The sequence below is a fragment of the Lynx canadensis genome, chromosome B4, assembly GCF_007474595.2.
Source record: "Lynx canadensis isolate LIC74 chromosome B4, mLynCan4.pri.v2, whole genome shotgun sequence".
NCBI classification, from domain to species: Eukaryota; Metazoa; Chordata; class Mammalia; order Carnivora; family Felidae; genus Lynx; species Lynx canadensis.
Window position 1 is genome coordinate 65,210,125 of NC_044309.1, and position 13,903 is coordinate 65,224,027.

The following is a 13,903-nucleotide window of genomic DNA, read 5'->3' on the forward strand; positions in this document are numbered from 1 at the left end:
TCAAACATATACATGAAATAATTCAGCTTGTTTTAAAGTACTCAACTACTGCCTACCAACAATCATATTATCTAATACCTTACAAATTAAAATATCATGTCTTGAATCAATTACATATTTCAAATTGAAACCACTAATCTTGTAGAAAAAAAAAGAATTATACTTCAGTTATGCACCTCTGGAGGATACCCCACCAGATTATCTGAAATCAACTCTTTTATTGTCTTTGAGCTATTTTGCAAGGCTGTAACTTGCAGGTAATCATTATGCTCTGAATGTTTGTGTCTCCCCACCTCCAAATTCATGTACTGAAACCTAACCCCCAAGGTGATGTATTAGGAGGTAGAGCCTTTAAGAGGTGATTAGGTCATGAGGGCAGAGTCCTCATGAGTGGAATTAGTGCCCTTATAAAAGCAGCTTGAAATAGTGCCCCTGCCTTTTCCACAATGTGAAGTTACAAAGAAAATATGCCTATCTAGATACCTGATGCCTTGATATTATTTCCAATATGAAGTTTACTGCGCAAAATAAATTTCTATTGTTTATAAGCTACTCAGTTTATGGTATATTTGTTATAAAAGCCCAAATAGAGTAAGGCAGCAACTGATAGTAATAACCGGTAATTGTGTATGGACATGCAAATTTTGTTCTGCCCTATAGAGGTACAATGTCTTCCCTCCCTAGAAAAAAGCAGTTTTTACATATTTCTTATCTATAAATATGCTTGTCTTTGGATTTTTGAACTAATTATAATATCTATCTGGGCCTCTCATGACTAAGGATTAGAATAAAATCTTTAACATATGTGCATTTTTGTATCTGTATAAGAGTCTTGGTTTTATCTGTGTTTTGCAAATCGTCCTTTAACTAGCTATTGTCTACTTCAACCTCAAGATCACAGAGATTATCGCTATAAATACAAAATTTATTCTCAGAAATACAACAGAATATTTAAACAGTGGCTTAAATCAATGGTTCTCAAATTTTAGTGTGCTTGAGAATTATTGAGATGTATAAGGGCATATACAAATAAAATAAGGGGCTTAATTCTCCTTGTTCAAGGTAATGGAAGAGACTTCTCCCCCCCCTCCCTTTTCTAAGAGCATTTATTTTAGAAAACTTGTAAATATGAGGTTTTTTTTTTTCTCTGTCTCTTTTAAATGTATATAAAATCTTTTTTACAAGCTAATAAACCTGTTGCTAACTTTAAGATCAGGAGTCCCTTTCCTTGAGCTATCTCTTTGAAATGTAATCACCAAGTAAGATAGCATCTTATCTTCCAGTTTCTGTGGGAGTATTAGAGCCTAAATTTGATAGGAGCCTTGTTCCAAAACTATCACTTGTCATAAAAACTGTGAGAAGTTTATTAAGCTTTTTGTTCATATTGAACATTCTTCCATGCCCATGGGGGATACTAAATTCATGCCTACTGAGCTCTTAATTTTGCAAACCAGTTTTTGTCAACCAGCCTAATTCAGTTAGGAAATATTTAACTATTAAGACCTCTTTTTTCCCTTCTCCCTCTTCTTCTTCTCCTTTCTTCCTTTCCCCCTCCTCTTTCCTCTTTTTATTCTCCCTTACACTGTCACTACTGGCTTCTAATGGGAACAAGCCTCAGAATAAACTCTGCCACACAGTATTTGTTAGCAAGCCAGCAAAAATAATAATAATAATAATAATTCTAGAACCTATCTTGCAATGAACTGAGAACCAAGCTGTCCATCATTTCTGGATTCTTGGAAAGCCTTTCGTGGAAGGTTCATCTGAGACAAAGTGACAATGGTCTGGTAATAAGACTCTGGTCGTCAGTTGTTGCAGTCAGATACTCCCAATGTACCCATGTATATGGGTACAAACATATAGTTAAATAAAAGCACACCAGCTTTGCCAATGAAAGTTCTTCTCTCAAAGTCTCTAAGCTGGGGGATAAACCACTAGTTTTACCGATGGATAAACATTCTGATCGTTAGTAAATTAGTAGTTCAGGTGTTGATGGAAGATAAAAATAGCTGAAATACCTACAGGAGCTGCCTTTGGTGGTGGCCTTTTAGATTAAAGGACAGCAGATCACCCCCAGAGTGTGAATTCTTGATGCCGCAACTGCTGCCTCGAGGCCTCAATGGGATTTTAAAGTAAATTTCTTATACCATAATACGAGTTAATCATGCTTTCCCTGGACATTTTTAAAACTTTCAACATTGCCCCAATTTTTATCCTTTTCCCAACTTTTTATTTCCTGATTTGGAAAAGATGATAGTAAACATTCCTTAGTCATGAAGTAGCTAATTTTCCACTAAATTCATTTCTATTTTATCTGCTCCTACATTGGCCCCTGCCCCACATTAATTTACCTTTTTTGGCCATGACTATTGTCTTATTGATCTCACCAGGCCAATTCACTCTTTAAAAGACACCTGCTTTGGCCTATACACATTTGATTTTGTCACTCTGGTAATTCTTAATCACTGGCTACAGTTAGAAATCTATATGCAGAGATTTCCAGGCTCATATTTAAGGAACAGGTTTTGCAAAGGGGTAAAAGGGGAAAAAATGAGATCCCTGGTAAGTTAGTGGAAAGGCAAAAGCATCGACGGAGAGTGGGTGTCAGAAATGGAGGTGAAGACAGGCTGAAGGAGGTGGTGTGATAGAGCCAAAAGTTCAGGTGCCAGGTGCCAAAAATAATTTTACCTCTTAAAGAAATTGCTGACAGCTGCTTCTAGACTCACATTTCAATTAGGGACATAATTTTTTAAAGTAAAAGCAGGAGGAAGAAATTAAATAAGCAATGCTACTTTCAGAGAAGTAGCATGCTAATAGTTTTATATCATGATTATGCAATTATGTTATTACTTTCAAATTGTATTTGATGACAGATGAAATAGAATTATTTTGTTGGTAATGGCTATCTGCAGTACAAAGGGATAAATACTCCAAATTTTTCCTGTTTTCCTTTATTGTGGGCACACTAAAGTGTACTCTTTGCTGTAACATATTTTTCAAAGAAGACAAAATGGTAAGAGGACTATCCTTTGTTCACTTAATGTGAATAATTGAAACTGGTTTAAAGGTTCTTTGTATAAAAGACAACACATTATGCAGTGAGCAATTTGAATAAAAATTAATGTAATTTTTACTAATTTCTGAGTTTTATAACAGCATTCTTATTGAAAAATATGTATGGCAATCCCAGCCTACAGACCTAAATAAATAGAATTATTTATTAGTGGGGAAAATAATATCCTTGTGGTACTTTGTTGAAATTAAGAGAGGGCTGAATGCTGATTTTTCTCTTTTGCTTTGTCATTAATTAAAACAGAACCACCATTTTCTTCTCTAATTATATAACAGCAACTTTTAATACCAGATGATTAAAATCTGACAAAAGAAAAAGTATTTCATAACCAATTCTGTTAGAAAATAGCTTTTTGTTGGGAAATAAAAATGAAAAATCATGGAAAGTGTTAAAGTGGGGGAAGGACTTTATACAGACTGAAACTAAAGCCTAAAACCTGGAATTTTCATTATGGGTGCAAAACCTTTTAAATTAAGTTGCTCGAGCCTCCATTGTTTTTATCTAGGGTCCTTTCTCCAATAAACAGACAAAAATAATGTTGGTCAATTTTTCTCTGTATTGGTTCTAATAGATACGCTGACACATTCCTGATAAAAGACATTGTATAATAACAAATATTTTTCTTTTTTCCCTGCATCCAGAGCAGATAATACAATGGCAAGCAGTTGATTTGTATAATTAGTGCTGAAATAATATGAAAAGGGATAATGGATACAAAGGGATAGGTAGTTCAATAGAATGATACTAATTTAATTATGGATCAATTTTCTAAATTATAAAAGAAATAATTGCACTTTATAGAATTCACAGCATCAAAAGTATAAAAAATACCAAAATGTTAGCATGAATCTAACATATAAGTGCTAACAATATTTTTATGTATTTTCTCTTCATATGAGTGTATCTGTAGAATATGGGTATAAATAGAAAATCATATCAGATACATATGTATGATATATATATATAATATATATATACGCACACAAGCATAAAAATATAAGCAATCTTCAAAACCATGATTTTACCTCTTAATTATTTCTTTCATATAGATTAAAGTGAAATAACTAAGTCAAGTAAATTTTTTTAATTTTTTTAAGTGTTTATTTAATTTTCAGAGACACAGAGTGCAAGAGGGGGAGAGGCAGAGAGAGAAAGGGAGACACAGAATCTGAAGCAGGCTCCAGACTGAGATGTCAGAACAGAGCCAGATTCTGGGCTGGAACTCACGAACTGTGAGATCATGACCTGAGCTGATAGAGCCACACAGACGCCCCGGTCAAGTAAATATTTTAAGGCTACTGATACATATTGCCAAATTACTTTCAAGAAAGTTTGTACCAATTTACTATCCAACCAGCAGTATCGGAGACTGTTAAACAGTTATCTATACCATTTTAATCTTAATGTTACATGCAAATTATTTCAGAAAACTCAATGTGCATAATAATACCATTCTCTGATAGCAGATCCTTCAGAAAAAAAAAAACCCAAAAAACCACAATTTTCTTTAGAAAAGTTTCCAAGGGCGTCTGGGTGGCTCAGTCGGTTAAATGTACAGCTTAAGCTCAGGTCATGATTCTGTGGTCCTTGATTTTGAGCCCCATGTCACACTCTGTGCCGACAGCTCAGAGACTGAAGCAAACTTAGGATTCTGTGTGTGTGTCTCTCTCTCTCTGCCTCTCTCCTGCTCATGCTATGTCTCTCTCTGTGTCTCAAAAAATAAATAAATGTTAAAGTTTTTTAAAGAAAAATATTCCAGTATTTAAGAATCCTATATGTCAGGAAATGCTTTTGATTTGTTTGGAGGAATTCTAATTTTTATTTCCTAATTTTCTTTTTAAAATTCTATATCCACAGTTAAGAAAATCTATATAAGTATATTACATTTGAATAAGATTAAAATTTTAATTATTCCCAGTACTACAGTTGCCACTGAATATACTTAACAGGGCATCAGATTACAAATTACCAAATTAGGTATTGTAGATCTTATCATTTAGAACTCTTTAGTGGTCATTAGTACTATTTAATAAATGTTTCTAGTTCTCCTATTTATGGGACACATCATAACACTGAACATCTTTGCTCTATGAAATTGGATGTCCGTAAGCAACTTGTGTTAGCCAATTAAATGTGAGCAGAAGTGAAAGATATATGTCTTTTAGATGGAAGCTTTAAAAGCCAGCGCTTGATTTACCACAAGTTTGAAATGAGGTCTCCATCAGCCTAGTTCCTACGTGACTATCATTAGCAGAACTTCCCTGATGACCAAAATTGGACAGGAAGTGTGTGTAGGAAGTAAAAGTTCATATAGCTAAATAACTGAATTTTTGAAGTTATTTCTTATAACACATAATACTTACCCTGGCTAATACACAAAGTGGCTTAAAATATGGGGGGTTGCCTTGATAAGTGGGTTGAAGGAGCATTGAGGAAACTAATATTGGTAGTCTAGAAAAATATATTACAATTCATTATGCAATAGCAATACATTTAGAAAAATTCTCATAATTATTTGGAAAGGATACCTCGTATGAGAAGTTGTTGAAAAAATAAATGTTGGTATTGTGTTTTAGTGGTTGGTAGCATTTGGGCAAGGGACCATGAGAAATAGTAGCTTGGAATAAAAAGAATAACTGGTTTACAGGCAAAGAAGAAAAGGAAAGTTCAGAAGTTTGGTGAATTGTAATATTGGAGTGTAGAACTCCTCCACAAATCTAATAAGTAGAAAATGAAATAGAGAAAGCTAAGTTAAACTTAGCTTTGTTGCAAGGGTTAAGTCAAGAGTACATGCAGCGCTTTTTTTTTAACTTTGCTTTTAACGTTTATTCATTTTGGAGAGACAGAATGCGAATGTGGGGGGGGGGGTTGTGCAGAGAGAGGGAGATACAAAATCTGAAGCAGGCTCCAGGCTGTCAGCACAGAGCCGGAGGCAGGGTTCGAACTCACGAACTGTGAGATCACGACCTAAGCTGAAGTCGGATGCTTAACTGACTGAGCTACCCGGGCACCCGCCCTGCAGCACTCTTAAAACATGGTCTCAATTTCATTGACACTCCTTCCATTGAAAGATAGGGTCTCCTACCCCTCCTCTGCAATTTTGATGGGTTTGTGATCATTCCAGCCAAGACAGCATGGCAGAAGGTATGCTATATGACCTGCAAGACCAGGTCAGAAGGCTTGCTGTTTGGAGGTCTCCCTTTGGAATGGCCCCTGCAGATCGCAGCCAATATAGTGTAAGAAGCCTAAGCCACAAAGACAGGCCAGGTGTTAGATATTCCAATAAACAATTCCACCTGAGCCAGCTTTTAAGCCCTCTTACCCCAAGAACTAGCCTTTTTTTTTTAATGTGGTAAAACATGCATAACATAAAGTTCACCTGAACCATTTTTAAGTGTACAGTTCTATGGCATTTTGTACATTCACACAGTGTGCATCCATCCTGCCATCCGTCCCCAAAACTTTTTCACCTTCTCAAATGCAAACTCTGTACCCAGGAAACAGGAAGTTTCCATTTTTCCCCTCTCACCAACCCTTGGCAACCACCACTGTACTTTCTATCAGCAGCCATCTTAAGCAGAGAAGGTATCTTGTAAATGCATCCTTCAGCTCCAGTTGTTCCAGACCGTGATCATTTGAGTCTTTCCAGGTGAGGCTCCAAATACCTTGGAGTAGAGAATGGTCATCCCTGCTGTGCCTTTTCTGACTTCCTGACCCACAGAATCCATGGACATAATCAAATAGTTATTGTTTTATGCCACTAATTTAGGCATGCTTTGTTACACAGCAAAGACAATTGGAGCAGTGTAGCTGTCATAATCATTGTTAAAATTTCTGAAAGTATTAAAATGTCTCATGGTAAAGAACCATCTAAGGGTATGACATCTAGTAAAGTATTTTAACTGGACAGAATGGCTCAGTAAAAAGATATTTAAGGTATACATTTTATTAAAATACCCACCTTTAAGTTAAAATAGAAAGGGGGTGGGTGGGAGATGAGAAATCTAAAAATAAATGGTACTTAGAACTCACTGCAGGCAAATAGATAAGGAAGTCATTGAGTTTTTAAAGAAGACTTTAAGGAAGATTTTAAAGAAGATTCTGAGATTTATGAATGAGATCTTTCATTGAAAAATTTTCCCATTTCTTTTAGGCCCAATCATTCTATAGGACCTTAAAGAGGGCACATTCTCCAGTGCCCATTAGAGATGTAGCCAAGCACCATCAAGGAATGAAAAAACTTCCTAAAGAGCAAAGTCAAGGGTCAGGAGAACAGTGGAGGAGAGGACCCACCCACAGAAGAAGGGCTTAACTAAAGCGCATGCTCCCACCTGCACAGCTGATTTCACCCTGTCTTCTGTAGCTCTTATCTTTCCTTTTCTGAACGCAAGTGTTTATTGCATTGTCTTGCCCCTGTTATGCTCACACATCTTGGGTTTGGGGGTACATATAGCTTGCCCTTACAGTTTGTATGAACAAAAGGAGCCACCACTAAACCTGACGTAGAGACTACCACTCATCTATTATCCAGAGATCCTGAACTTTGAGCTCAATGCTGTAACTAAATGGAGTTTTGGGTTTTCTCTCTTGGGAAGGTGGTGAATGTATGTCACAGGCAAAGGGGAGTGAAATGAATATTTAGTGACTAGAAAGTTGAATTATTACCGCTGTTTTTCTAGTTCTCCTTTCTGAACACATGATAGGGATTGTGCTTTCTCCTTTTTTTTTTTTTTAGAAATTTTTATTTTATTTTATTTTATTTTTTAAGTAATTTCTACAGCCAACATGGGGCTCAAACTCACAACCCAGAGATCAAAAGTCGCATGCTCTAATGACTGACTGAGCCAGCCAGGCACTCCTTTATTCCTTTGAATTTAGATACACCTGTTTGATGTGTTTTGGCCAAAAAATGTGACTGAAGTGGTGAAAGTATAGCTCTGGCATCTTGAAGAGTCAGTGGATGATTTGCTATTTTTTTTCCTTTACGGGATGCATGAGTCAAGGAGTCGTCTTTATTAACCTGAGTAACTGAAAGACTGTGATGTGCACAGCCCCACTACTCCCCTGATTCGGACAGGTAACGGGAGCAAAATATGAACTTCTGTTGTGTTAGGCCTCAGATATTTGAGGGTTTGTGTTAACACAAAATAACCTTGCCCATTTGAACTTACATAGGTTTTTACTTTAAATCACACTTAATTTCTGATTTAGCTCATTAAGAGAATATTTCTTTATATATGTGTGTATATACATGCACATATATATATATAAATATATAATGCTGGACAATTAAGAAGACATTCTGTTCAAAGCAACCTAGAAAAATTTACCATATTTCTATTAGTCTTTCCCAAATTATGCTTACAGTATAATCTGTCTTATATCACATATATTGTCTTTCACTACTAGTTTAGTAGTAATGTAGGAAAGGCCCAGGCATTAAGGCTGTGTTTTAAAACAAATATCATTTCAGCTATTATCATGAAGTCATTCCAAGAGTTAGGAGTTGTACCAAAAAAAGTACCTTAATCTCTGGGCTCTTTTGATCACTGAAACAGTCATGTCAGTTGGTTAAATACAGGCAGGAGACAAATTGTTATGCCTAGACATACAACTAAATAGATGGAACCCTTTTTTGGTCATATAACCATGCTTTGTCAAAGTTACTTATGGAAAGTAGGAAAATAAATCAATAGATTTTTCAATATCTGTAAATCCTTTTCTTAGTTGGTTCAATTTCCTGGTCTATTCTTTTTAATAAGATTCCTGCTGTTTTTCTATCAGACATTGTCGCTTTTGCACATTGTTCCTTAATTACTTGCTATTTTATTTCTAGTCTGATTTTTAAGTCATTAGTGAAGGGAGCTCAATAATCAATATTTCTCATAAAATCCTTACCGTTATTTTATTTTTATAGAGTATTATGTGTGTTTGCATGCATTTCTGACAGTCTTGTGACCCTATTTTATTTAGTTACTTAAAAACTGAAATATTTTCAGGGTTTTTTTTTTCTAACTGTATATATGCATTTATAATAATGTTAATGTTATATATTTCATCTTTGACAGAATGAGCTTCCTAATTGGATGAGATACATTCAACTCTTAGAGCCTGATTAATGAATTTATTGTTTGAAACATTTCTTGATTGATATAAAACTAATACCATTTAATTCAGAAAAATCTGTGAATGGAGTCAATAGCTATCACTTCATTCCTCATACGTGTGCAAAAAAACCTTAGAATAAAAACAGTCATTTTCATTTGTTTGGAACAAAACATCCTGCTTCATAGAGCAATATATAAACACAACTTTTGCCACTGCGTGTGTTGTTACATATTTAATATCTGCTTAATATACAAATGGCCATTGAAGTAGATGGGCTTTCTCCATTAGCTGAATTTTATGTTCTGCTCTTAATACGGTCAATGACATAACTATGACCTTGAGGGTAAATGGTAAAGATAACCATTTAGTGCAAGTTACACATTTATCATTAACTTTCTTGATGCACAAAAATTCAGTGTTTAATTTGTCATTAAGAATTTACCTTTTGGGGGTGCCTGGGTGGCTTGGTCAGTTAAGTGTCCAACTTCAGCTCAGGTCATTATCTCACAGTTTGTGAGTTTGAGCCCCACGTTGGGCTCTGTGCTGACAGCTCAGAGCCTGGAGCCTGCTTTGAATTCTATGTCTCCCTCTCTCTCTGCCTCTCCCCCACTTGTGCTCTGTCTCTCTCTCTCTCTCTCTCTCTCTCTCTCAAAAATAAATAAAATGTAAAAAAAAAAGAATTTACCTTTTTGGGGGGTCACCTGGGTGGCTCAGTCGGGTAAGTGACTGACTTCAGCTCAGGTCATTATCTCACAGTTTCTGACAGCTCAGAGCCTGGAGTCTGCTTTGAATTGTGTCTCCCTCTCTCTCCTCGTCCTCCCCCCACTTGCACTCTGTCTCTCTCAAAAATAATAAATAAACATAAAAAAAGTTTTAAAAATTGCCTTCTTTTAATACCATGCTGCTAAAAAGGGCTTATTGCATATTTTTAAAACAGTAAATAAACAGTTGTAGATTTGCATCATAAAATAATGGCACCACCATAGTAGCAAGGGTGCACAGACAACTCTCTATACATAATTGTAGGACTGCTTAGCCTTTATTTCCAACACATTTCAAATCCACCTCACCTATAATTGCCTGTTACCCACTAACTCCATTCCCTAAAGGCTTCCTGCATCTCAAAAGCCACAAAATTGTGCTTCTGTTCTCTGAGTAAGCTAAAGGGGAAGATTGTTAGCTAAGAACGAGAAAAAGGGAGTTGCTTATTTTCAGCAAAAATTGTTGACGACTCTAACTTATGTTATCCAAATATAACCATTCCCATAATGTTTGCCTTCTTTTAGTAGTTTTGGGAAAGAGAGGTCTTAACTGGGGACTAGTCCTTTGTGGTTGCTTTGTATGCTACTTGTCTGTATCACATGTTTATCCTCACCCCCCTCCATTCTATCCAGGCCCCACATTCTTTCCCTGACTGATTACAGTAAGAAGAGTTTGAACACTCTGTCTTCATTTGCTCTGCTGCAAAAGCTGCACTGTCATTGCCTGCACAATTCTTTAACCCACAGCAACAAAAGGCTGAACCGCTGGAGCAGATTTCATTGAATGGTGACATACTTTGAAATGAGTTACAGTTTAGAAGGAAAAAAAAAATAGATCTGTTACCTAAATGGCTGCTTTATATCCTATAGGAAAATAATAAACAAGGGATTCTGTTTGTGATTAAACTTGTTCTAGATCCTCTGTCTTACAGTTTACCGTTCTTCCTTTCTCCAATACTATGATCTTTTTTTCTTAGAACACATTGGAAAACTCACTCAATCTTTCATTTACATGTTCATTATTTTATTCATTCAGTAGTATATGTACTGTTTTTACTGTATGCCAGATAACAGCAAATAATGAAGGTAGAATAGTAAGGAAAAAAATTGAAGAGCTCCACTCTTGTGGAGCTTTTAGACTAGAGGGGGAGCCAGGAAATATTTAAATAAACACATAAAACTAATTTAAAGTAGAAATGGAGACAAATGCCACAAGGAAGCATAAACAATACTAAAGTGAACGATTGGAAAATTGTACCATGTCAACTAAGGCAGTCTATGGTTCCCAAACAAATAGCATGCAGACAGAACATTTAATAAGGGAAATGGCATTTGTAATGATATGGGTGGAGCTGAGTGTATTTTGCTAAGTGAAATAAGTAGGTCAGAGAAAGACAAATACCATATGATTTCACTCATGTGGAGTTTTAGAAACAAACAAAAAAAAAATGAACACAGGGGAAAGGAAAAAAGAGAAGCAAACCATAAAATAGACTCAGACTTATAGAGAAAAACTGAGGGTTGCTGGAGAGGTGTTGGGTGGGGGGATGGGCTAAATGGGTGATGGGCATTAAGGTGAGCACTTGTTGGGATGAACACTGGGTGTTATATGTTAAGTGATGAATCACTAAATTCTCCTAAAACTAATGTACATTATAAGTTAGCTAACTAGAATTTTGTGTGTGTGTGTGAGAACTAAAATTACATTTGAAATTTTTTATTTTAGGCCACAAAAACAAAAACTAGCAAACAAACAATAACAACAAAAAGTTTCAAATAGGCTTATCACATGATGTAAATTCATCCCTTCCAGACAAGCAGAAGGTAGACCAGTGCCGGTTATCCTGAAGGCCATATACTTACTACTTCGCTGCTGCTTCTACTCTGCTGGGTTTTGATCTTTCTTTGAGTCATAGTCTGGATCATTTTCCTCATTTCCTTCTCTTTCCCCTTCCTTATCTGCTTCTGCATCTTCTTCATCATAATCATCATCATCATCTTCAATGGCTTCTTTGGTGAAGTATAACATTAGTCTTGGGATTATATGCTCATGTAAAAAGTGACCAATTTCAAGGTCTATGGCAAGGATAGCTTCATCATCATCATCCAGATCTCCACTTGGGAATTTTGGGGAGGGGCAAAAAAATTAGTCATTGGAAATTCTTTTGGTCATAGTATAAACTTTCCCATGTCCCTTGTGTTTCTGCTTCTTTTGTTAAATCTTTATTTATTTTGAGAGTGAGAAAGAGAACAAGTGGAGGAGGGGCAGAGAGAGAGATAGAAAGAGAGACAGAGAACCCAAGCAGGCTCCACACTGTCAGCACAGAGCCCAACATAGGGCTTGATTCCATGTCCGTGAGACTACAATCAGAGCCGGGCAACTCTTAATTAGAATTGGTCACCTAACCAACTGAGCCACCCATTTGTCCCTCTGTTTTGTCTTAATGGTTTTCAAAGTGACATTCTGGGGCGCCTGGGTGGCGCAGTCGGTTAAGCGTCCGACTTCAGCCAGGTCACGATCTCGCGGTCCGTGAGTTCGAGCCCCGCGTCAGGCTCTGGGCTGATGGCTCGGAGCCTGGAGCCTGTTTCCGATTCTGTGTCTCCCTCTCTCTCTGCCCCTCCCCCGTTCATGCTCTGTCTCTCTCTGTCCCAAAAATAAAATAAAAAACGTTGAAAAAAAATTTAAAAAAAACAAAAAACAAAGTGACATTCTTTCCATTTTCCCAATCTATCTGGCACCCTGTACAACCCATAATTTCTGGTCCATCAAAAGAAAAGGGATCAGAATCATCTGCTTCTGATTTCATCGTATATGTCTTTGTGAACACTTCCACTTGTGAAATGTTCATTGGGTTCAAAGTGAAATTCTCAGACAAACGTCAGGGGCTGGTCAGTATCTGAGAACTTCACTTTAATATCTTTCAAGTGCTTCAGAATAGGTTCATCATATTCCTGAACCATATCATTGAACAAGTCAACATTCTTAAAATCAGTCAACCAGAATTCAGGAATTATCTTGGAGTCTTCTTTTTCTTCATGCTTTTTCTCATCTTTATTCTTGGCTTTCCTTTCAGCTTCTACAAAATTTCATTTTCCTCATCCAGTTTCTATTCACATTCTTCCATAGGTTCATAAGTTGCATTGATGACCTCAAATCACTATCAAATAGAGGCCAGCAGAGCACAGCATACTTCAAGACCATCAACTTCCTCATAGAACTTGGCTTCTATTTTTGCACACCTAACTTACTGTTTTTGAGAGTATTCACTCGTCTTTTAACTACCCTAGGCAACTTCTCAATGTATCCTGCTGGTGTTTCTATCAGACCATCAAGTCTTATTTCAAGGGTTACAATAATATGAGGATTTTGCATCATCTGAACAGTCAGCTGACGTGCTTTGAAATTTGTTTCTTTGCCAGTTTCTTCTTCTATTTCTTCAACATCATCCAGATCTTGATCAAGTTCAGACTGTTTTTGGTGTCAATGTCTGCCATGTTGTAAGAACTCCAAATATTGTTGGCTAACTGGGGACCCAGGCTACCAGAGCTGTGCAGTCAGTGATTCAGGTCAGCGGGAGCAGACGGCACTAAAAAATCAACTAATTAGAATTTAAATAAAAGCCTGAAACAAACAAACAAACAACCAAGGGAAATGACAGAGAAAAAAAACAACAACTCATATTGGAGTCAACAACATATGTAATGTTCCTACAGTGGGAGAGAGATTAAAGAGTGCAAACCTATAAGGAAATCAGTATGGCTAAATGAAAATCAAGATTGTATGGTAAGAGGTGAACTGAGAGGTAGGTTGGGGCCAGAGCATGCAGAGATGTGTGTAATCGTTGCATTTATCCAGGTAACTAGAGCATCATTAAATGATTTTGAGTGCAGAGAATGACAGGATTTGCATTTTGAAAAGATTACTCTGTAGCCACTGCACAAGAGAAGACAGAAGTTGCAA

At 36.4% G+C, this 13,903-nt stretch overlaps 1 pseudogene; it reads right to left on the reverse strand.

The window, feature by feature from the left end:
- Positions 1–11,750: 11,750 nt before the first annotated feature.
- On the reverse strand, positions 11,751–13,437 carry LOC115518118 (annotated as a pseudogene).
- Between the last annotated feature and the right edge of the window lie 466 nt (positions 13,438–13,903).